General features: G+C 46.6%; 1 protein-coding gene across 2 annotated transcripts in view; it reads right to left on the bottom strand.

Annotated features, from left to right (window-relative positions):
• The window catches only part of LOC126989070 (acetylcholinesterase-like), a 109,810-nt gene extending 92,661 nt beyond the window's left edge, over positions 1-17,149 (bottom strand). Inside the window, exon 1 of one of the 2 annotated variants that reach the window (XM_050847644.1) lies at positions 16,552-17,149. The gene's annotated coding sequence lies outside the window, so the exon portion shown is untranslated. The remainder of the gene's footprint in view (positions 1-16,551) is intronic. The other variant, XM_050847643.1, reaches the window with a different exon arrangement.
• Between the last annotated feature and the right edge of the window lie 5,574 nt (positions 17,150-22,723).

Below are 22,723 nucleotides of genomic sequence, written 5' to 3'. Positions count from 1 at the left end.
GGGCCTTTAACCTAACCTAACCTAACCTAACCTAAGAAACATGACCCCCGCAGCTACCGGGTTAAGGGTATCACTAGGTGTCATTCTCTTATTTTTTTCACTGTTTGCTAACCTTATCTCTTTCTTTCTACCTTTGTTTCGATACTGTCATGCTTTGTGAGAGTTTTGTTTCTTTCGTTAGTTTGCTACCATCGTTCACAGGTCCTTGGCATCAAATTTCCAGCGCTGATTTCGCCATGTTCTTATTTCATTTGTCATTTGCCTTCTGTGGATCATCAGCCTCATCGGATAGATTTGAGAAGCTGATATTTTCGTTTAAGAGAGAAAGAGTATTGGAATGTTTCTGACCCATAAGCTTTTCCTTCTCTCTTCTCAGATTTAAATTCACTTTGCATTTTACTATTCACTCTAAATGAGATTGTTTAGTACTGCAACATCCTTCACAATGTCCTAATTTCCAGTTAAAATAGTCAATTTCGTTATTGTCTCTCTGTGAGGGCTATCTATTCGCTCCATTGTGGAAGAATGTGTGTAATATTCTAGGCCTATTTCCTTCTACAAATTCAATGACTTGATTTTGTTTTCTGTTCCTACTTTTACGTAATATATTGCTGTCCCACCAACATTATTCACCCCAGGCTTGGCGCAAGAGTTTTCCATAGATATTAATAACTGGGTTTTAAGAGTCTTCAATGCTCCTATAAATTCTTCATATGATGTGCTACCTCACCGTCTTTATAAAGTAATATTAATGCATAAGTCAGAAGCATTATAGGTTTGTATCTCTTATTCAGCTTGACAATGACTCCTGCTACACTCTCATCGATGCTAACGAATTGTTTTACGTCTAACGCAATTTTTTTCTTTCATGACACCAGTTCCAAGTTCCTTCCTTTCTTGAAAACCTTTGCAGCACATGATATGTCCGTCAGACAATACTATAAATGACTCGCCCGCCACACTAATATCACCGAGACCCATGACGGTCCGCCTAATATTGTTCAGGTTTTCATGTAATACAGGCAAGCTACCTTCGCTGGCCAGAGTTTTAGCACAACGTTGCAACTACCAGATTCAAAAATTGTAGTACATAGTTTTCGCACCCTCTGCTCAGGAACGGGTCTGACCGCCGCGCGCCGCCTTGGACACTCCCTCCATCTTTGCAAGGAACGGAGTCTTAGAGCAGAGGTGTCCGACACGATTTGGAAAGGCTGTTCCATTTTACGTACACCAAGGGGAGCACGTCCGTTATGGTGTAATGTTTACGTGCCACATTATTCAATATATTCGTCGGAGCGCACACACAATTCTCTCTCTCTCTCTCTCTCTCTCTCTCTCTCTCTCTCTCTCTCTCTCTCTCTCTCTCTCTCTCTCTCTCTCTCTCTCTCTCTCCTATCCGTTTCCTCCCATTTTAATTCTCTTCCTCCTTCTCTCCCTTCTTCCCTCACCTCAAATGTCGGCTTCCAAATCTTCTTTCCTCTCTTTTACCATCCTGTTTCTCTCTCTCTCTCTCTAAAAATATGCATCATAAAAAAATACCACATTGTTCAACGCACTACCCCCAATTAGGAAACACAACCACTAGATAGTCTAGCATGGGGCGAGAAAAGTTTTCCTTCTTTCGATGTCCAACATGTTTAAGTCAACGAGTAAAGTGGAAGCAAAGAGCAGTCCATTAAAGAAAATATGATAGCACCACTCCCTGATGTCAGCCCAGCCCAAGCACACTGACGCACAATATATTCCCAGAACATGAGTAACACGAAATATTTCCTCTTCCCTGTCAGCTGAAATGAATAATGGGAGTGTTCAGTGAATACGGGATGAAGGAGCTAAAAATACCCCGCAAGCATCTACTACAGCGTAGGCAGCGCTTTAATTTGCCGGCGCTTCCATCAGGGGACGCGTCGAGCACGATAAAAACGAGGCTGGAAATATCAATCAGCGCTGGCAGATAGTGCAGCACGCATTGTTGGCGGCAACCAGCGCGCGCGTATACCCCCTCACCCCCAACCTACCCACCTACCTACACACACACACACACACACACACACACACACACACCACTGAACACCAATACAATTCTCACCATCCAGCACTCCCTCAATACTAACATTCCAACCCAAGGCAGAAATCACAACACACTCCGCTGATTCTCCTCCGGCCAGTCAGCCAGCCTGCCACACACCCCAGCATCCTCCCAGCAACCGACCCCCCCCCCCACCCTGTCCACCACCCCCACACCCCCATGCACTGCCAGCCACACTATGCTGCACTTTCATATGTCTTCATCTTTTCATCGTTTTGCATGAGGCCGCACGTTAGACCACTTAGGAAATTCGCCTAACACACAGAACACGAGTAACATTTCCTTTCTTGCTCTACCGCCTCGCTCCGTCCACACTAACATATGACTTTCACTGGTAATGCTTGGCGCTTGTACATTTTGTTTGATTATTTACATAGTTTACAGTGTGTGTGTGTGTGTGTGTGTGTGTGTGTGTGTGTGTGTGTGTGTGTGTGTGTGTGTGTGTGTGTGTGTGTGTGTGTGTGTGTGTGTGTGTGTGCATGCTTTAATTTCATGCATTAAAAAGATAACTGGACAAGTACCAGCAGCGGCAGTAGAAGCAATTGGAGCAGATTCTGGAAAAGGCTCTCGAGGCGCTGCAGGAGGCGGCGAAGTCAGGAGGAGCAGGAGGACGAGGAGGAGGAGGAGGAGGTGTAGGAGGAGGAGGAGGTGATAGTAGTGGTGGTGGTTTAAGTGGAAGAGGAGAAAAGATCGATCGTTAGGTAGATAGATGAATAGATAAATAGAAAGATAGTTTAAAGATGGGAGAGAGAGAGAGAGAGAGAGAGAGAGAGAGAGAGAGAGAGAGAGAGAGAGAGAGAGAGAGAGAGAGAGAGAGAGAGAGAGAGAGAGAGAGAGAGAGAGAGAGAGAGAGAGAGAGAGAGAGAGAGAGTATTCCATTTCTGCTGACGTTTTCAAATGGACCACATCAAATAACATAAAAGCATTTTGCAGATATTATAGTTTGCTGCTGTACAATCCACAAAAATTATTTAGTGGCAAAAGTAAGTTTTTCGCACATGTCAGTTTAGCGGAAACCGTCCCCTCCCGGCGCGGGGAACACCGGTGTAAAATGGCAAGAGTTTATATGCCCGGAGCTCCGCCATGCAGCCTCGTGTGAAAATGTTGGAACGAGCGTGTGGAGGGAGCCCCGGGGAGCGATGTGAACTTCTCCTCAATTGTTGTTTGCGGCGAAGCTTTCCTTTTATTATTCCTGAAATGAACGTCGCGGGAGGCAATCTGGAGCCTGCTAATCCTAATGAACTGTTACTCGGGAGGCGGAGAAGAGGTACTTGGTGTATACGAGTGGATGGCCGGCAGTAAAGGGAGCAGCGTTATCACCGGGATTTCTAAGGGGAACGAACGCCTTTAGCTGACGGGTAGGCAAGTCTTCCTAATGAACTGTTACGTAAGGGAGGAAGAGCTTGTTTGCAGACGAGTAGAGGGACAGAGGAGACAAAGGAACAGCATCAGCCCTCCCATCAGCACTCCCTGAGGGAACGCAAGCCTCTTTTAATAACTACAAAGGTCTTGACCATCTTGGCGCCAACCCAATGAACTACTACTTATAGGAAGAGGGGAAAGTTGGGGCCTCGTTCGATAGATGGCAGGAAGGTAAAGTAATACGAAGTAAAGTAAAAGAGAAAGCAATTTGAGGCATTAGGAAAAAACACTCGTAGATCAATTAAACAACAAAAGAAAGTAAAGTAAAAGAGAAAGCAATTTGAGGCATTAGGAAAAAACACTCGTAGATCAATTAAACAACAAAAGAAAGTAAAGTAAAAGAGATAGCAATTTAAGGCATTAGGAAAAAACACTCGTAGATCAATTAAACAACAAAAGAAAGTAAAGTAAAAGAGAAAGCAATTTGAGGCATTAGGAAAAACACTCGTAGATCAACTAAACAAACATAAATCAGGAACACTCAAATTTTTTTTACCCACCCAAGAGATTCAAGATCATATTGGAAGCGGACTCCGAGGACGCTGAAATCCAACCCCAATTTTTGAATATGCAATCCCGCCACCTCATTAACCCTATCCGATCCGAGGAGGGGCAAATCTGGCCTCCCCTCAGACACTTCGATCAAAACGATACACTTTATTTTTTTTACTTTCCACTAGTTTCCTTTCACTCATTATTCATTATTGTTTTACACCATTGATTCGGTACCAGTACTTAGTGTTCATGAGCGTTATCGTTGTTCAGATAAATGAGTACGATGCTAGGTGTTACGAGAGCGAAAATTTGAAAACGTCGGATCGGGTCGGGTTAAGGCGCGTCAAGTCAGGCATTAGCGCCGAGCCTTCCCCACACAACCCCCACCATCACGACCCTCTCTTCCACCACCACCACCACCAATCACCATCAGAACCACTATCTCCCCGGTCGCCACCACTACCAACACCACCATCCTCACTACCACACCCCTTTCTTCCATCACCATAATCCTCCCTTCCACCACCACCACCAATCACCTTCAGAACCACTATCTTCCCGGTCGCCACCACTACCAACACCGCCATCCTCACTACCACACCCCTTTCTTACATCACCATAACCTTCCCTTCCACCACCACAACCACCACCAGTTCAACACCACTACCAACATTGCTATCATCTCCACCGCCATTCTTTCTTACATCACCATAACCCTCCCTTCCACAACCACCACCACCAACATCATCGCCGTCATCACCACAATCTTCCCGTTCAACACCACTACCAACATTGCTATCATCACCGCAATCCTTTCTCACATCACCATAACCCTCCCTTCCACCACCACAACCACCACCATTATCGCCGTCATCACCACAATCTTCCCGTTCAACACCACAACCAACATTCACCACCACAACCACCACCATTATCACCGTCATCACCACAATCTTCCCGTTCAACACCACAACCAACATCGTTACGACCACAATCCTTCCTCCACCACGACCACCAAAATCATAAACGTCACAACCACCGTCATCATCACAATCTTCCCGTTCACCACCACTACCAAGATCGCTTTCATCGCCATCACAACCACCACCACGAGCACCATCATCACCATCCTCACAGCTATCCGGCCACCACCACTATACCAGCCTCATCACCACCACCACCACCACCACTAGAATCGCCACTGCTTATCGCTCTCTAAGATGGACAGCTGATAACTCAAGAGGTAGGTCTGAGGCGGAAGGGAGCCGGTTCTGGGACGCCATAAAACGGGGGTGTGACTGCGCCGGGCTGGAAGTGGTGACCATAGCTGACTGGCGTTGGCGGCGTGCATTGCTATCACATGTTTTTCAGTCGCTTCCCGCTGTTATGAGGTAAAAGTAACAAGCATGATGTGAAATAAACGCAGTTGATCGCAGCTATAACAAATGCTATAGTAAGTACAATCTTGCACGTACTGAATTACTTATCAAGCTTCTGAGAATTTGTTACATGAGGACATAGACACACGCACACACACACACACACACACACACACATTTGTCTAAAGTACGTTCACACAATAGCAGCGATTATTATTAGGAGCAGCGACTACCGGGCTTTTTTTTTATTGTTTCCTTTTTTTTGTGCCCTTGTGCTGACTCCTTTGCTGAAGAAAAAAAAAAAAAACACGGAAGAGCATCAGACAGGCAGCAAATAGTCTTGTTGGCGTGATTTAGCCTCGTTGGGAAGGAAACTGTCTTCTAAGAACCAGGTATCGTCTTGGTCCCCAGCATCAGTTAGCAGCGGTGCCATACGAGACACAAGCGTAAATGTCACGGCATCACTTACGTTAAAAATAGAAATTAAAAGGTTAATGACACCGCCTGCAGGTTTGTATTTTCAGGAATGATCACAGTAGAGTTACCAAACAATCAGTTACCGAATAGTACGGATAAAATTATCATAAAATATTACAAAAGAAACTATCACAGAACATAAGAAAACAGACTATTGCATTACATTAACAACCGAAATATTACAACATTACGAAGCTAAACCAAGTCACAAGACAACGAAATAACCAAGAAAATGATCGATGGAAGTAAGAAAAAAACTCATCACATCCAAAAAAAAAAAACACAATGAAACAAAGACCAAACTCCGAGATGAAATAATATCGTCTTTTCTTCTTTTCTTCGCACACACAAAACTCGACTCTTTCGGCCCTCTTGACAACCACATAACCCCGAAAAGTGACGTCATTCCTTCTTATTCCTCATCCAAACTGAATTCGGAATAACAGGAAGAATGGAGAATGGGAAACGCCTGAAAAATGACACTAGAGAACAAACACGGAAAAACGCAATGTGTCCAGTGAAGGAAGATATATGGTGAACAAATGCATGGCGCGACGCGAATATTGAGAGAGAGAGAGAGAGAGAGAGAGAGAGAGAGAGAGAGAGAGAGAGAGAGAGAGAGAGAGAGAGAGAGAGAGAGAGAGAGAGATAGAGAGAGAGAGATAGAGATAGAGAGAGAGAGAGAGAGAGAGAGAGAGAGAGAGAGAGAGAGAGAGAGAGAGAGAGAGAGAGAGAGAGAGAGAGAGAGAGAGAGAGAGAGAGAGAGAGAGAGAGAGAGAGAGAGAGAGAGAGAGAGAGAGAGAGAGAGAGAGAGAGAGAGAGAGAGATAACAGACAGGCGGACGGATGAATAGACAAAAAGAATAACAGACAAACGGACAGACAGTTTGATGCGTGTAAAACGTCACACGAAGACAATCTAACACACACACACACACACACACACACACACACACACACACACACACACACACACACACACACACACACACACAAACACACTCACACTCACACAAACACAAACACAGACACAGACACAGGCACAAACACAATCACAATCACAATCACAATCACAAACACACACACACACACACACACGAAGACAATACACATTACAGAACAACAACGCAACACTCGTAAATATCCCTCCACCAGACCTAGATGAAAGAAGAGAAAGACCTGACAATAGAATCAGAGCGAGGAGCATAACAACAGCAAAGAAACATCCATTCACGGCATTCTTGGAAACGGGGCGAGAGCAGGAAAAAAAAAATAGAACCCGCCAGCGACGATTAAAGGATAGCAAACGTGTGTGTGTGTGTGTGTGTGTGTGTGTGTGTGTGTCCACCAGTCAGACTCGTGCCCTCTCCTCCTCTACCTCCACGCGCCGAAGATAGGAATGCATTTATATATAGAGAGAGAAGCAGACTATAGGCAGGGCGGGAAGGAAGGAAGGGGAAGAGAGGGAGAGACGGCGTAAAGAGGTACCGCTGAAAACAGGCAATGCAACTAAGAGGATGCCTGGGAACGTGCCGGCTGTGGAATGAGAGAGAGAGAGAGAGAGAGAGAGAGAGAGAGAGAGAGAGAGAGAGAGAGAGAGAGAGAGAGAGAGAGAGAGAGAGAGAGAGAGAGAGAGAGAGAGAGAGAGAGAGGGAGAGAGAGAGAGAGAGAGAGAGAGAGAGAGAGAGAGAGAGAGAGAGAGAGAGAGAGAGAGAGAGAGAGAGAGAGAGAGAGAGAGAGAGAGAGAGAGAGAGAGAGAGAGATAGAGAGAGAGAGAGAGAGAGAGAGAGAGAGAGAGAGAGAGAGAGAGAGAGAGAGAGAGAGAGAGAGAGAGAGAGAGAGAGAGAGAGAGAGAGAGAGAGAGAGAGAGAGAGAGAGAGAGAGAGAGAGAGAGAGAGAGAGAGAGAGAGAGAGAGAGAGAGAGAGAATGTGGGTTTGGAGAGATGTTTAGAGAAAGGAGAATAACAAGAATAAATAACTAGGGTCAGGGAGGATGAGATAAATACAGTCATAGTGAAAAAATAGTGAAAGACAATAGATGGTCACTTCGATTATGTTTTTTCTTTCAAGTTTTCATTCCTAGTAGTGCTATAAATATTAAACACTGTATAAAGTAGAGCTGGAAGAGTGTATATATTATGTTACAAAGTCTGCAGCCTCGACACACTTGAGACGCAGATAACTATAAGGATAAAGGGAATAATGTATGAAAGAAATCATTACAGTAAATAAGTCTGACAAACTGAACGTATCCAACACCAGGAATCAGTTCGCGAAAACAAAGCGACACTCAGACTTCAATTATTAAGTGAAGAAGAGAGGGAGACATATGGAGAAATAATTACATAACATTGTGAATACGCTTCCGATGCACAAAAAATAAATCAACTTTCGAGTTGTATTTGTTAACATTCCCTCCACTGCAAATACCAAGAGACAGAATTCCAGTCACAGGCAGCTATTGGCAACAGAAAAAAAAACAACCCCTGGGACTGGGATGTGCGACATTTCACCAGCGGCAGCTGCAGTAAATGCTAAGCTGACGAACACCATTGGGTTCAGAAACTCAAGATAATGCTAATAAATTCGTAATCCTAAAATGCAAAGGTTGAGGTGAATAAGCCTGAATAATGTCTATGGCAAGTAGGAGCACCGGCAGCACGACACCTCCGGCTCTAGATCAAAATTTCACATTTCCACGGAATAGAGAGTCAGTAGCCAAAGAAAAAAAAAAAAAGCACTATTGATTACTGGCCAGTGTCATCCAGCAACAGCAAACCAGACAGGCGAGCGGCGCGCATACAAGGACAAGAAGAATGAATTTCTCGCGGGATTGCCGGCAGGTGGTCATCGCTTCCTCGCCTCACGTCCGCGACTCGTGAAGAATTTATGTTTCCTCTCCTCTGTATGTGGCACCTGAGTTCCCCTACTCCCCCCTTTACCTTCCAGTCCCCCATTGCCCTCTAGTCCCCCTTGCCTTACAGTTCCCTTTATCTTCCAGTCCCCCTTACCTTCCAGTCCCCCTTACCTTCCAGTTCCCCTTTCCTTCCAGTCCCCCTTACCTTCCAGTCCCCCTTTCCTTCCAATCCCCCTTACCTTCCAGTCCCCCTTTCCTTCCAGTTCCCCTTACCTTCCAGTCCCCTTTCCTTCCAGTCCCCCTTACCTTCCAGTCCCCCTTTCCTTCCAGTCCCCCTTACCTTCCAGTCCCCCTTTCCTTCCAGTCCCCCTTCCCTTCCAGTCCCCTTTCCTTCCAGTCCCCCTTACCTTCCAGTCCCCCTTACCTTCCAGTCCCCCTTTCCTTCCAGTCCCCCTTACCTTCCAGTCCCCCTTACCTTCCAGTCCCCCTTACCTTCCAGTCCCCCTTACCTTCCAGTTCCCCTTTCCTTCCAGTCCCCCTTTCCTTCCAGTCCCCCTTACCTTCCAGTCCCCCTTACCTTCCAGTCCCCCTTACCTTCCAGTCCCCTTTCCTTCAGTCCCCTCTTCCAGTCCCCTTACCTTCCAGTCCCCCCACCTTCCAGTCCCCTTACCTTCCAGTCCCCTTCCTTCCAGTCCCCTGCCTTCCAGTCCCCCCTTCCAGTCCCCCTTACCTTCCAGTCCCCCTTGCCTTCCAGTCCCCCTTGCCTTCCAGTCCCCTTTCCTTCCAGTCCCCTTGCCTTCCAGTCCCCTTACCTTCCAGTCCCCTTGCCTTCCAGTCCCCCTCACCTTCCAGTCCCCCTTACCTTCCAGTCCCCCTTTCCTTCCAGTCCCCCTTACCTTCCAGTCCCCCTTTCCTTCCAGTCCCCCTTGCCTTCCAGTCCCCCTTACCTTCCAGTCCCCCTTTCCTTCCAGTCCCCCTTACCTTCCAGTCCCCCTTACCTTCCAGTCCCCCTTACCTTCCAGTCCCCCTACCTCCAGCCCCTTACTTCTCTCCCTCCCTCCCCCCACCACAACAGCACGACCACCACCACAGAATGAAGGAGAGATAAAGAGGCATTACAGCACCACCCGCGCGTTACATAATGCAAGAAGGAGTGTCGATATCTAGGTCAGGAAGAATATGGGTGAGTCTAAGGCGGGGTTCCCACTATTCCGTTTTCACGGATCCGTCGACCGTCAGTGACGTCATCAACGGAGCCCGGGCCCCGCGCGGAGCCCGTCCAGAGATGAACTCAAGTTAACTTTTGGATCCGGGGTTGGGGTGGTGATACCAGTCCAGTGATGTTGAATATTCTACATATCATGAAAATATGAAATAGAAGTACTTAGCGACAAAATAACATATACAAGAAGTCGTTGTGGTTAATGATGTCCATATGTTTGTCAACAAATGATGAGCGATGGACCGACGGAGTGGATCATCCGTGCCGAGCGGCCGCTGTTTTGCTGACGTCGTTTTGACGTCATTAACGTCGACGGATCCGTCAAAACGGAATAGCGGGAACCCCGCCTAAGTGCATGTCTCTGTGTGTGGGGTGGTTAGAGTAAGGGAGGGGGGAATAAGTGAGAGCGAGAATGAGAGTGAGTGACAGCGGTGTTATAATAAAGACGGGAACGGGAAGCGAGGGTGAGAGTTGAGTGAGAGCTAAGTGAGAGAGAGGTAATGGAGTGAGTGACAGAAGCGTTGTAATAGTGAGAGACAGAAAGGGGAAGCGAGAGTGAGAGGAGAGTGGGAGCAAAGTTAGAGTGAGTGAGTGAGTGAGTGAAAGCCCATGTGAATAAAACCTGCGTAACAGGAGAGTCCGAGTAAGAGTGATGGTAGAATGAGAATACTTAAAGTGAGAGAGGAGTGAGTGAGTGAGTGGGTGAGTGAGTGAGTGAGTGAGAGAGCGAGGGCGAGAGAGAGGCGTGATAGAACAATCAATACCCTTACAAGTCGTGATCGAAGGTCAATGGAGATTGTAAACAGCATAATGTAGCTAAGGAAGGAAGGAAGGCCGTAAAGGGACGAAAGGATGAGAAGGAAGAGGAGGAGAAGAAGGAGAGGATGAAGAAGAGAGACGGGAAGGAGAGATGGAAAAAAAAGGAGTTCATGGAGGAGAGAGGGAATGGAGGAAAGGAGGGATGGAAGAAGAGAGAAGAGAAGGAAAGACAAGTGAGAGAGATGGAAGAAGAGACAATGGAGGAAGGAAGGAAGGAGGGGGTGAAGGAGAGTTAAGAAGACAAGGGAAGGAGGGAAGGAAAGAGAGGTGGAAGAGAGACAATGGAAGAAGGAAGGAACGAATGAGAGAAGGAAGACAAGTAATAGATGGCGGAAATGGAAGAAGAGACAATGGAGGAAGGAAGGAAGGAGGGGGTGAAGGAGAGTTAAGAAGACAAGGGAAGGAGGAAAGAAAAGAGAGGTGGAAGAGAGACAAGAAGAAAGGAGTGAAGAAGAGTTAAGAAGATAAGGGAAGGAAGGAAGAGAAGAGAGGAAGAGAAGAGAGGAAGGAGAGATAGAAAGATGAGAGATTGAAGGGGGGAAGGAGAGACGGAGGAAAAGAAAATGAGGAAAAAGGAAGAAATTGAAAGACAGAAAGAAGGAGGGAAGGAGCGAATGAGAGACAGAAAGTGAGAAATGGAGAGAAAGAGACGATAGGGGAGGAAGGAAGAAAGAGAGAAAAGTGAGAGAGAGCGGGAGAGAAAGATAGAGGGAGAGAAGCAATGAGAGAGAAAGAGAAGGAAGTGGGTATAGATGGAGGGAAGAATAAGTAATAGAGGAGAAGCAAGGAAGGAAGGAAGGAAGGAAGGAAAGAGAAGAGAGGAAGTGCCGCAAATAAGAGGAGAAAATAGAAAATAGTTTTATGATCATACTCTCTCTCTCTCTCTCTGTCTGTGTGTGTGTGTGTGTGTGTGTGTGTGCGCAGTGGTTAGCGTGTGTACCCACCTCCGGAGCATGTACAGACGTTGGTTTGATGTCACAACGCCTCATTTTCTATTCTTAGCCACAAATTTGCAAGTGAGCGCGCGTGTTTGTGTGTGTGTGTGTGTGTGTGTGTGTGTGTGTGTGTGTGTGTGTGTGAGATCGAACTCTCAGTCCACACCACATTGCTCACGTTCCAAATTCATACATCCATTAACTTTTTTTTTCCTTCGTATACTGACCCTTCCCCCTCCCCCACCCCCACCCCCCACCCCTTCACCGCCCTCTAATCCTCGTCGAGCAATATACAGTAATGATGATAATAATTTGACAAGGCAAGTCCCCCCGGCTCACAGCGTCTCAACTTCCACATTCATTTCGTTCCCGTCGCTACAAATTCACGCGCCGCTTTTAATATACAACTACGAACAACGCCTTTTTTTTTTTTTTTGGCTCCTCGCTCGCCCTCTTTTCCTAATAACGTCCAGTAATATAGAGTAACTAGATTAATAATAGTAATTTTCTACGGCAAGACTTTCCTGGTGTAGGTTTGAGAGCATTTCCAGTTGCACATTATTTTTTCTCTTCCATAACGTCTAGTAATAAAGAGTAACTAGATTAATAATAGTAATTTTCTACGGCAAGACTTTCCTGGCGTGAGTTTAAGAGCATTTCCAGTCGTCCATTATTTTTTTTCTTCCGTGAAATGCAAATTTTTCATGAGTTAATAACGCGCTTGTGTTAATTCCAACTTAAATAATGCCCAGCACGTACATAAAGAAATCCTGTAAGTCATTCCCGCCATCTTTCGTCCTCTGTTTTTCAAGTTTTCAATACTTTTTCTCATAATAATAATACTGATTTTCATAATAATGGTGATTCTCGACGGCAAGATTCTACTAGTGTACGTTTAAGAGAATCTCCAGTTTCACAATTAAATTTTCTTTCATGAGCTGCAAATTTTTCATCAGTTAACGCGCTGGTGTGTTAATCGCAAGACAAATAACGTAATAAAAGTAATTATGTAAGTCATTCACGTCATCTTTCGTAATGCAATTTTCATGCCTTGTCCTCACTTGCTCTCTCTTCACTCTTTACTAATTTGCATGAACAAGCAAAATATAAAAAACGGACAACAAATGCAATAAAACTCCAGCAAAATATTCTTCCATCTTTCTTTCCTTATGTAATTTTGTCTATTAGTAATCATGTTTTTTTTTTACATCATTTTAAAACTTGCCCAACACGTCATAGATTAAGAAAGAAAAGGGCTGAGATGGAAGGGATGAAATGGAAGGGATGAAATGGAAGGGATGAAATGAAAGGGATGAAGTGGAAGGGGTGAAATGGAAGGGCTGAGATGGAAGGACGGAAATGAAAGTGGTAAAATGGAAGGGCTTAAATGGAAGGGCTGAAATGGAAGGGCTGAAATGGAAGGGCTGAAATGAAAGGGCTGGAATGGAGGGGCTGAAATGGAAGGGCTGAAATGGAAGGGCTGGAATGGAATGGCTGAAATGGAAGGGCTGAAATGGAAGGGGTGAAATGGAAGGGCTGAAATGGAAGGGCTGAAATGGAAGGGCTGAAATGGAAGGGCTGAAATGGAAGGGGTGAAATGGAAGGGGTGAAATGGAGGGGGTGAGTTGGAAAGGGTGAAATGGAAGGGGTGAAATGGAAGTGCTGAAATGGAAGGACTGAAATGGAAGGACTGAAATGGAAGGGCTGAAATGGAAGGGCTGAAATGGAAGAGCTGAAATGGAAGGGCTGAAATGGAATGGCTGAAATGAAAGAGCTGAAATGGAAGGGGTGAAATGGAGGGGGTGAAATGGAATGGCTGAAATGGAATGGCTGAATTGGAAGGGGTGAAATGGAAGGGGTGAAATGGAAGGGGTGAGATGGAAAGGGTGAAATGGAAGGGGTGAAATGGAAGTGCTGAAATGGAAGGACTGAAATAGAAGGGCTGAAATGGAAGGGCTGAAATGAAAGGGCTGGAATGGAGGGGCTGAAATGGAAGGGCTGAAATGGAAGGGCTGAAATGGAAGGGCTGAAATGGAAGGGCTGAAATGGAAGGGCTGAAATGGAAGGGCTGAAATGGAAGGGGTGAAATGGAAGGGCTGAAATGGAAGGGCTGAAATGGAAGGGGTGAAATGGAAGGGCTGAAATGGAAGGGCTGAAATGGAAGGGCTGAAATGAAAGGGCTGAAATGGAAGTGGTGAAATGGAAGGGCTGAAATGGAAAGGCTGAAATGGAAGTGGTGAAATGGAAGGGCTGAAATGGAAAGGGTGAAATGGAAGGGCTGAAATGAAAGGGCTGAAATGGAAGGGGTGAAATGGAAGGGCTGAAATGGAAAGGCTGAAATGGAAGTGGTGAAATGGAAGGGCTGAAATGGAAGGGCTGAGATGGAAGGGGTGAAAGAGATGGGCTGAAATGGAAAGGCTGAAATGGAAGTGGTGAAATGGAAGGGCTGAAATGAAAGGGCTGAAATGGAAGGGGTGAAATGGAAGGGCTGAAATGGAAAGGCTGAAATGGAAGTGGTGAAATGGAAGGGCTGAAATGGAAAGGGTGAAATGAAAAGGGTGAAATGGAAAGGGTGAAATGAAAGGGGTGAAATGGAAGAGCTGAAATGAAAAGGGATGAAGCGATGCAGTGACTGACGGGGATGAATTCTGACAAGGCGCGCAACACAGACCAATGGCTACAATTTTTCCTGTACCTTTCCCTTAATTTACCTGTCATTTTCAACTTTCCGTCTATTCAGCGCCTCTTCGCACGCACTAATGAACAAGTAGAATAAATAACACCGGGAGACGACTACAATACAACACCTTTTGTCTCGTTCTTTCCTTGACCTACTAACACCTGAATACGGCTTTGTGCTTCAGTTACCTTTGCTACTAACACGTAACACAGCGACGCATCAATACATCACAAAAGGAAGAAGAGAACGAAAGTCACATATATTCAAACCCATTACCGACACGCTCTCGCTCTTTCACACATTATCTAGTTACGGCGTTTGCTCTATTTTATCACTAACAGAAGCGCATAAATACACAATGAATACAGATAAGAGAACGGAGGAGATAATCGGATTACAACACCATGGCAAACCTCTCGCTCTTGCCTCTAATCCATGCGTAGTAAATGTCCGATGATGGTCGTAATTTTACCACTAACAGCAACGCATAAAGATAACGAAAAATAATAAGAGACCGGAGGAAATAATTAGACCAGAACACCATGGCAAACCCCTCGCTCTTGTCGCTAATCAACCAGTGGTATATGCCCGATGATGACTGTACGTGTGCCACTAACAACAACGCTTAAATAGATAACATATTAGAGATAAGAGAATGGAGGAGATAAATTAACCCGGGAAAAGCTGTAATGGAAGGGCTGAAATGGAGGGGCTGAAATGTAAGGGCTGAAATGGAAGGGGTAAAATGGAAGGGGTGACATGGAAGGGGTGAAATGGAAGGGGTGACATGGAAGGGGTGAAATGGAAGGGGTGAAATGGAAGAGCTGAAATGTTAGGGGTGAAATGGAAGAGCTGAAATGTTAGGGGTGAAATGGAAGGGGTGAAATGGAAGGGGTGACATGGAAGGGCTGAAATGGAAGGGGTGAAATGGAAGGGGTGACATGGAAGGGGTGACATGGAAGTGGTGACATGAAAGGGCTGAAATGGAAGGGGTGAAATGGAAGGGGTGAAAAGGAAGGGCTGACATGGAAGGGCTGAAATGGAAGGGGTGAAATGGAAGGGTTGAAATGGAAGGGCTGAAATGGAAGGGCTGAAATGGAAAGGGTGAAATGGAAGGGCTGAAATGGAATGGGTGAAATGGAAGGGATGAGATGAAAGGGGTGAAATGGAAGGGGTGAAAGAGATGGGGTGAAATGTAAGGGGTGAAATGTAAGGGGTGAAATGGAAGGGGTGAAATGGAAGGAGTAAAATGGAAGGGCTGACATGGAAGGGCTGAAATGTAAGAGGTGAAATGGAAGGGCTGAAATGGAAGGGCTGACATGGAAGGGGTGAAATGGATGGGCTGAAATGTAAGGGCTGACATGGAAGGGGTGAAATGGAAGGGGTGAAATGTAAGGGCTGACATGGAAGGGCTGAAATGGAAGGGGTAAAATGGAAGGGGTGAAATGTAAGGGCTGACATGGAAGGGCTGAAATGGAAGGTGTAAAATGGAAGAGGTGAAATGGAAGGGCTAAAATGAAAGGGCTGACATGGAAGGGCTGTAAATGTTCAATGATGGCTGTACTTTTACCACTAACAGCAACGCATAAAGATAACAACAAAAAAAAGAAACCGGGGACGCTAAATCTACATAAACAGCCGGCAAAACCTCTCGCTCTTGCCGCTAATCCATCAATAGCAAATGTCCGATGATAGCTATTGAGTTTTTCACTTGGTTTTATTACGAACGCCAACCTATAAAAGTCTCGTTCACGATGCCGTCAGACTATTCCCTGGAGCGTCAAGAGTGATGTGACACAACGCCCATGTTTGTACGATGGCTTTGTGGAGGTCTCTGGGCTAGGGGGGGAGGGGTGAAGGGGGACGGCGGTGCACGGTGGGGGTGTGGAGGGGGGTGGGAGGGAAAGAGAGGCGATCTAAGCACACATGAAACACATCACCGACAAGAACGACGAAGAGAGAAAAAAACATGGACGTGTATTCTCGGCGCCAAATTGAATTATACAACACCAAAAGGAAAAGGTGTATGAGGGTGCATAATGAAGGAGGGCGGAAGGACTCACTGGAGGGAAGTGGGTGGGAGGAATGGAGGGAAGAGGAGAAGGGGAGGGAGGGGTCGCTCACTACCAACTGGACAGGTAACTAACAAGCTTCTCTCTCACGTCTACTTCACTTACCTGAGAGGGAGCGACGGCAGTGTGGAGGAAGGTGTGGCGACGACTTGACTCCTCCCTCCAAGTCCAGCACGGTTCTCTCTCTCTCTCTCTCTCTCTCTCTCTCTCTCTCTCTCTCTCTCTCTCTCTTCGCTCTATTATACTTCTCCCGCTCTTGCTATCTCAATCTCCGTCTCTAGCGCACTCCTTCCTCTCCGCTTCTCTTCTCCCTCTCTCCCCGCCTTTATCACAGTCACTCAGCCACTCATTCTCACTCACACTTCGGTCCCTTTCTGTCTCCTTCCTTTCCTCATTCACACGCTCTTTATATCAATCACACACACTCACTCTGCCTCCCTCCCTCTCGCTCTCCGTCCCTCTCTAGTCTCCGTCCTTTGCTAGCGGTATATCCAGCCGTCAGACACTTAAAGGCCGGCCGAAAGTGTTGGCAGAGCACTTGGGGCGCGTGTTAAGTGTACAATCCATGAGTGAGGCCCTGGGGTGGGGGAGGAACGGAAGGCCGGGAGAAGCAACAACTCGGAGCGGCCGGGCGCTGGAGAGAGCGTGAGAGACGAGGACCTGATGACGGCGCGGGGCGAAGTGAGCGAAGCGGCTGGGCAGATGCGTGGTGATGGTGGTGGTGGTGGTGGTGGGGCGGGATTTGTGGTGGCGGTGGCGGTAGTAGTGGTGGTTGGCGGAGAGGGAGGAGGAATTGTGTGGAGAGAGAGAGAGAGAGAGAGAGAGAGAGAGAGAGAGAGAGAGAGAGAGAGAGAGAGAGAGAGAGAGAGGGGGAGGTTGCGTGGTTGAGAGGGGGGGTCAACGTGATATGGAATAAAGCATTGTTGCTGTGTGTGTGTGTGTGTGTGTGTGTGTGTGTGTGTGTGTGTGTGTGTACCTTTAGATGCTTGCTTAGCGTCTGCGTGTAAGAGACCCGTGTGTGAGTATTATACGTGCGAGCGTGCACACACACACACACACACACACACACACACACACACTATTCTTCTCATTGCCGAACAAAGTAAAAATCAAACAATAACAAACCTAACTGAAAAGCTAAACATCGGCAACATAACAAAATCTAAATAATAACAACAATGGCAATGACAACAACAACAACAACAACAACAACAATAATAACAACAACAACGAACACCACCACTATTACCACCAACAACACCTTCACCACCACACCGTCACCACCGACACCAACACTAGCCTACTTATACCACCACCACCACCACCACCACCACAAAATCGTCACCATGCATCTTCAACACCACCCAACACCACCTTTACTCACACTTCCAACCACCACCACCAACAACAGCAACATCAACACTACCACCACACCGTCACCACCACAACCACCAACAACAACAGCAGCATCAACCCCACCCCGTCACCACCGCCCTACCACCACCACCACCAAACCGTCACCACCACTATTTACATCACCACCAACAACAACACCACCCCGTCACCACCACCACCAACACCAGGACTACTTACGCCTCCACCACCACCGCCGCCACCTCCGCCGACGGCCATACCAATAATCGGATTACCACTGAACAATCAAATTTTTAGCCACGGTCGGAACTCCGCCTCCCCCAACGCCACTATCTGATGATGGTGGTGATGGTGGTAGTGATGGTGATAGTGGTAGATGTGGAGGATAAACTGGTGGTAGTGGTGATGTTCGCAGTGACGGTGTTGGTGGTGGTGGTGATGGTAAAGATGACAGTGTAGATGGGGTGGTGGTAGACGTGGTGAAGCTGGTTGTGATGAAGTAGGTGTCTCTCATAAGCAGGACGTATACTGCTACTAGGTATTACTACTACTACTAATACTACCACTACTACCACTACCACTGCTACTACTACTACACTCATCACGACTGCTGCTGGTATTAATACTAAGGTATGAATAGTAGCGGATGTACAAGTAGTAGTAGATCAAAAAGTGGTAGTAGAAGTAGTAGTAATAATCATACTAATGATGATAATAATAATAATAATAATAATAATAATAATAATAATAATAATAATAATAATAATAATAATAATAATAATAATAATAATAACAATAACGGTAATAATAACAACATAGCCACCACCACCACCACTTCCACCACCACCTACAACAACAACAACAACAACAATAGCAGCTGCGGCCTCACCAGCAACGCAAACAATGATAATAATAATCGCGGCCCATTATTCATCGTTGCTGCCGTAAAAACCGAGCACACTAAAATGCTGCATCGCGCTCATGTGGAAAAAATAAAAGGGGAGGCATTGTTGGTGAGTGTGCGGCGGGGGGAGGGGGGGGAGGGGGGGGGGCGTAGGTAAGGGAGCAGTGACCCCGCGTGACCCTTGCTCGAACTGAGGGGGGAGGGGGGGACGTGACCTTCGCCCGTGCCCTCTTTTATCTTCCCAAATCAATGCAAGGCTTCAGGCGCAGGACATTCACAGAGGCATCAAAAAGCTGGCCGGTCTCTAAGGGGGGAAGTGGAGCCATGATCTCATTTTCGACCGGTATTTCTGCGACCAAGAATTGGGTTGGTGTACCTCTCCAAGCCCACCACGCTATGCACGGCTCCTCCAGGCTCGGTTTGCGTGAAGCAATCGTGCACTCCCTCATGAGAGAGTTTTTTTACATACTTAGATGGTTCTTAGGCATGCTACGGGCAGGAGAATGGCTCATAGATTTGCTGTGTAACCAGAGCGGAGATGGGAAGCAAATATCGGTATTTATGGAAAATCCGTGTCTGGAAAAAATAATGTGCAACCCTGTGTCTGAGAAGAAAAGTAATGGAATGGAAAAGAAAAAGAAGAAGAAGAAGAAGAAGAAGAAAAAAAAGAAGAAGAAGAAAAAGAAAACAAGAAGTAGAAGAAGAAGAAGAAGAAGAAGAAGAAGAAGTGGTGATGATAATGATGATAATGAGAAAAAAGAAAAAGGGACGGGAAGAAAGGTAATGGACAGAGGTGTGTGTGTCTGGGAAGGAAGGCAAGACCACACTTCCATTTCTGAATTAAGCTCACACGACTGCATGACATCAACATACACGTGTGGCATCAGAGTTTTATGATAACCTGCTTGATTAAAATTCCTGGTGGTCGGCGGAAAGATGAGCCGCCGGCGCAAGCTCGTGTCTCCCTTCATGCTCTGTCCACGTGTCCGACGACGAGGAGCGAAGCAACGTACGTGACCCGGGGCCCAGCGCATCACATTATTATTTCTCTGGTGACGCAAGGCAAGAGAAAGAAGACACATGTTAGCCCCCCCCCCCTCCCCCCCCCCCGCCCCTGGATCACCCCGCAACGAAAACAAAGACACAATGGAGGTAGGATAGAGAGCACGCAACCACAGTATTCCTCTTCTTTCCCGGGTTGTTTCCACTGCTCAGAGGCCCAGGTTATTTCAGCGCAACGTAAACCATGACACAGTGAAGGTATAATAGATGGCACGTTATAATCACAGAACTCCACTTCGTTCCCTGGCTTAATATAGGCAGAGGCGGGTCGTTGCCACTGCTCAGAGGCCCAGGTCATTCCAGCGCCCACACCACCATTTCAAGTTGACAACAAAAACGCTGACCCGATTTTATTGCACGGGGAGTAAATTTTCAGTCTTACTCGGTGGATTACTGGGCATTGCCGGTGTGTCTCGTGCAGGGAGTAAACTTCAGGGGCGGTGGTTTACATATTCCCCCTCGCCTCGACCCTAAATGCGAACTGTAAAGGATAATGAAGACGGATGATTATGTTCTGTGTTTTTGTGCCCCATTTGAATGCACGGAGCAGCATCCCACCGTGCTAATTGGCGGCCCGAGGATTAGGGCGGACATAACAAAGCGGGCGGATATCGTGTTGCCGGAAAATGACTCTGGCAGTGACCTCGCTGTTGTCTGGGCGATTCCTTTCCGGCTCACGATATGCTCCAGGACTAATGGCTTGATCTTACTTGATTATGACTTCCGGGACTACACACACACATTCACACACACACACGCACGAAGAAGAAGAAGAAAAAGAGAAGAACAAAAGAAGAATGATGATGATAACGATGAAGAAGAAAAGGAGAAGATAAAGAAGAAGAAATAAAAGAAAGTCTATTCATAACGTACACACACACACACACACACACACACACACACACACACACACACACACACACAAAACCGAAATTGATGTCTCTCTCTTTTAGCGTCTCATTCTTTACTCGTTTACATGGCGAGCTTTTTTGTTTTTCTGTTTGATTTGCCGTAAAACACACACACACACACACACACACACACACACACACACACACACACACACACACACACACTAAACAAACCTGCGCGCGCGTCACCCGTCACGTCATCTGTCCTCGCGCCGCACGGACAAGCGCTACATCAACATTCCGGAGCCGGTGACGCGGGCAGCTCGGGGTGGCGTGGGAGCCGCGTGATTTACCTCCCCGATAGTCGATCCTTCTCGTCCCATTTTTCACACGTAGCCGAATAGACTATTCTCGCCCTCAGTTGTCCGCCTCCTTGTTTTGGATTATTTACTTCTCGACGAGGTAAGCCACATTCTCTTATATGAATTACCTCGCGTCGGTTCAATATTTTTTCCCCGTTCATCGCGACGCAAACACGGCAGCACCCCGCACCCACTAAAAATATATTCGAAAGCCTAAAATCAAATCCCCCTCGAGAAAAATCTATTTATATTTGTAAATTCCGCGTGCAAATTCTCATCGTATGCGTCCATCCACTTTTTAATTGGTTGGGGTGAGAGACCCAGGACGGGGGTAGGAGGGGGGAATAGAAGGTAAGGAAAAATATGGTTGGGAGGGAAAGCATATAAATAAGAGGGAAATAGAGAGAGACGCAGAGAAGACGGAAGAAAATAGAAGAAGAAGAAGAAGAAGAAGAAAAAGAAGAAGAAGAAGAAGAAGAAGAAGAAAAAGAAGTAAAAGAAGAAGAAGAAGAAGTGGTGATGATAATGATGATAATGAGAAAAAGAAAAAAGGAAAGGAAATTGAGAACCATGGAGGAGAATGAGGAAGAAAAAGAAGAGGAGGAGGAGGAGGAGGAGGAGGAGGAGGAGGGGAAGGAAGGAAATGACGAGTACGCTGACAGAGAAGCCGGGATTTGAGGGAAAGAGTGACTGAGGAAGTGAACAGGAGATGGAGGAAGGAAGCGCGAAGTGGGTCGGCAGGCGCCCTTCCACCTCCCATCGACCCGGCGAGCGAGGTATTCTCAGAACGAATAGTTAATCGCCATGAGTCCTGAGGGCCATTCAGGAGGCAATGACTCTGGGTAGCGAAAGACACGCCTACAGGGAGCCTCGAACGTCCTGCATACCACTTTATTGGCCACACTCAGACTAGAGGATATTGTGAACAAACTCCTTCATTTTTGCGGAACCGTCACGGAAAGGAGAGAAGGCACTGCGTTTGGGTAGCGAAGGACACGCTTAAAGTGAGCCTCGAGCGTCCTGCATACCACTTTATTGGCCACAGTCAGACTAGAGGATATTGTGAACAAACTCCTTCATTTTTGCGGAACCGTCACGGAAAGGAAGAGAGAAGGCACTGCGTCTGGGTAGCGAAAGATAAGCCTAAAATGAACCCAGAGCGTCCTGCATGCCCATTTTATTACCCACACTCATACCAGACGAAAATGGGCGCAACAAATTATTTTCTCAGATGTTAATTACTTTTGTCAAACTGTCTCAGATGGGAAGAGAAAGCGATGCGTCTGGGAAGCGAAAGACGCCTAAAGCGAGCCTGGAGCGCCCTGTGTGCTCAGTTTAATTAACGGTCACACTCAGACCAGAGGGAAATGGGGAACAAACTCTTTCTTCAGACGCTTATCACTTTTGCGAGCCAGGTCACGGAAAAAAAGAAAAAGCACTGCATCTAGGTAGCGAAAGACACGCATAACAGGGAGCCCCGAGCGTCCTGCCTGCCCACACTCAACCAGGAAAGAGTTGCGCCATAAAACTCTTTCCTCTGACGCTATCACGTGACGCCACACTCTTGCGAAACCGTCACGGGAGGGAAGAAGAATCACGCTAAATGTCAAGTTGGAACACGCCCGCACGCTCGAGTGTTTGAAGCTAAGAATACCCGCCCTGTACACGCTCGTTCGAAGTACAATTTGGTGGCGTACTCGCCGTAATTTCATCTGCTGATTTAC

The sequence above is a fragment of the Eriocheir sinensis genome, unplaced genomic scaffold, assembly GCF_024679095.1.
Source record: "Eriocheir sinensis breed Jianghai 21 unplaced genomic scaffold, ASM2467909v1 Scaffold104, whole genome shotgun sequence".
NCBI lineage: Eukaryota > Metazoa > Arthropoda > Malacostraca > Decapoda > Varunidae > Eriocheir > Eriocheir sinensis.
Note: the sequence above shows the minus strand (reverse complement) of the source record. Positions and strands in the feature narration are given on the sequence as shown.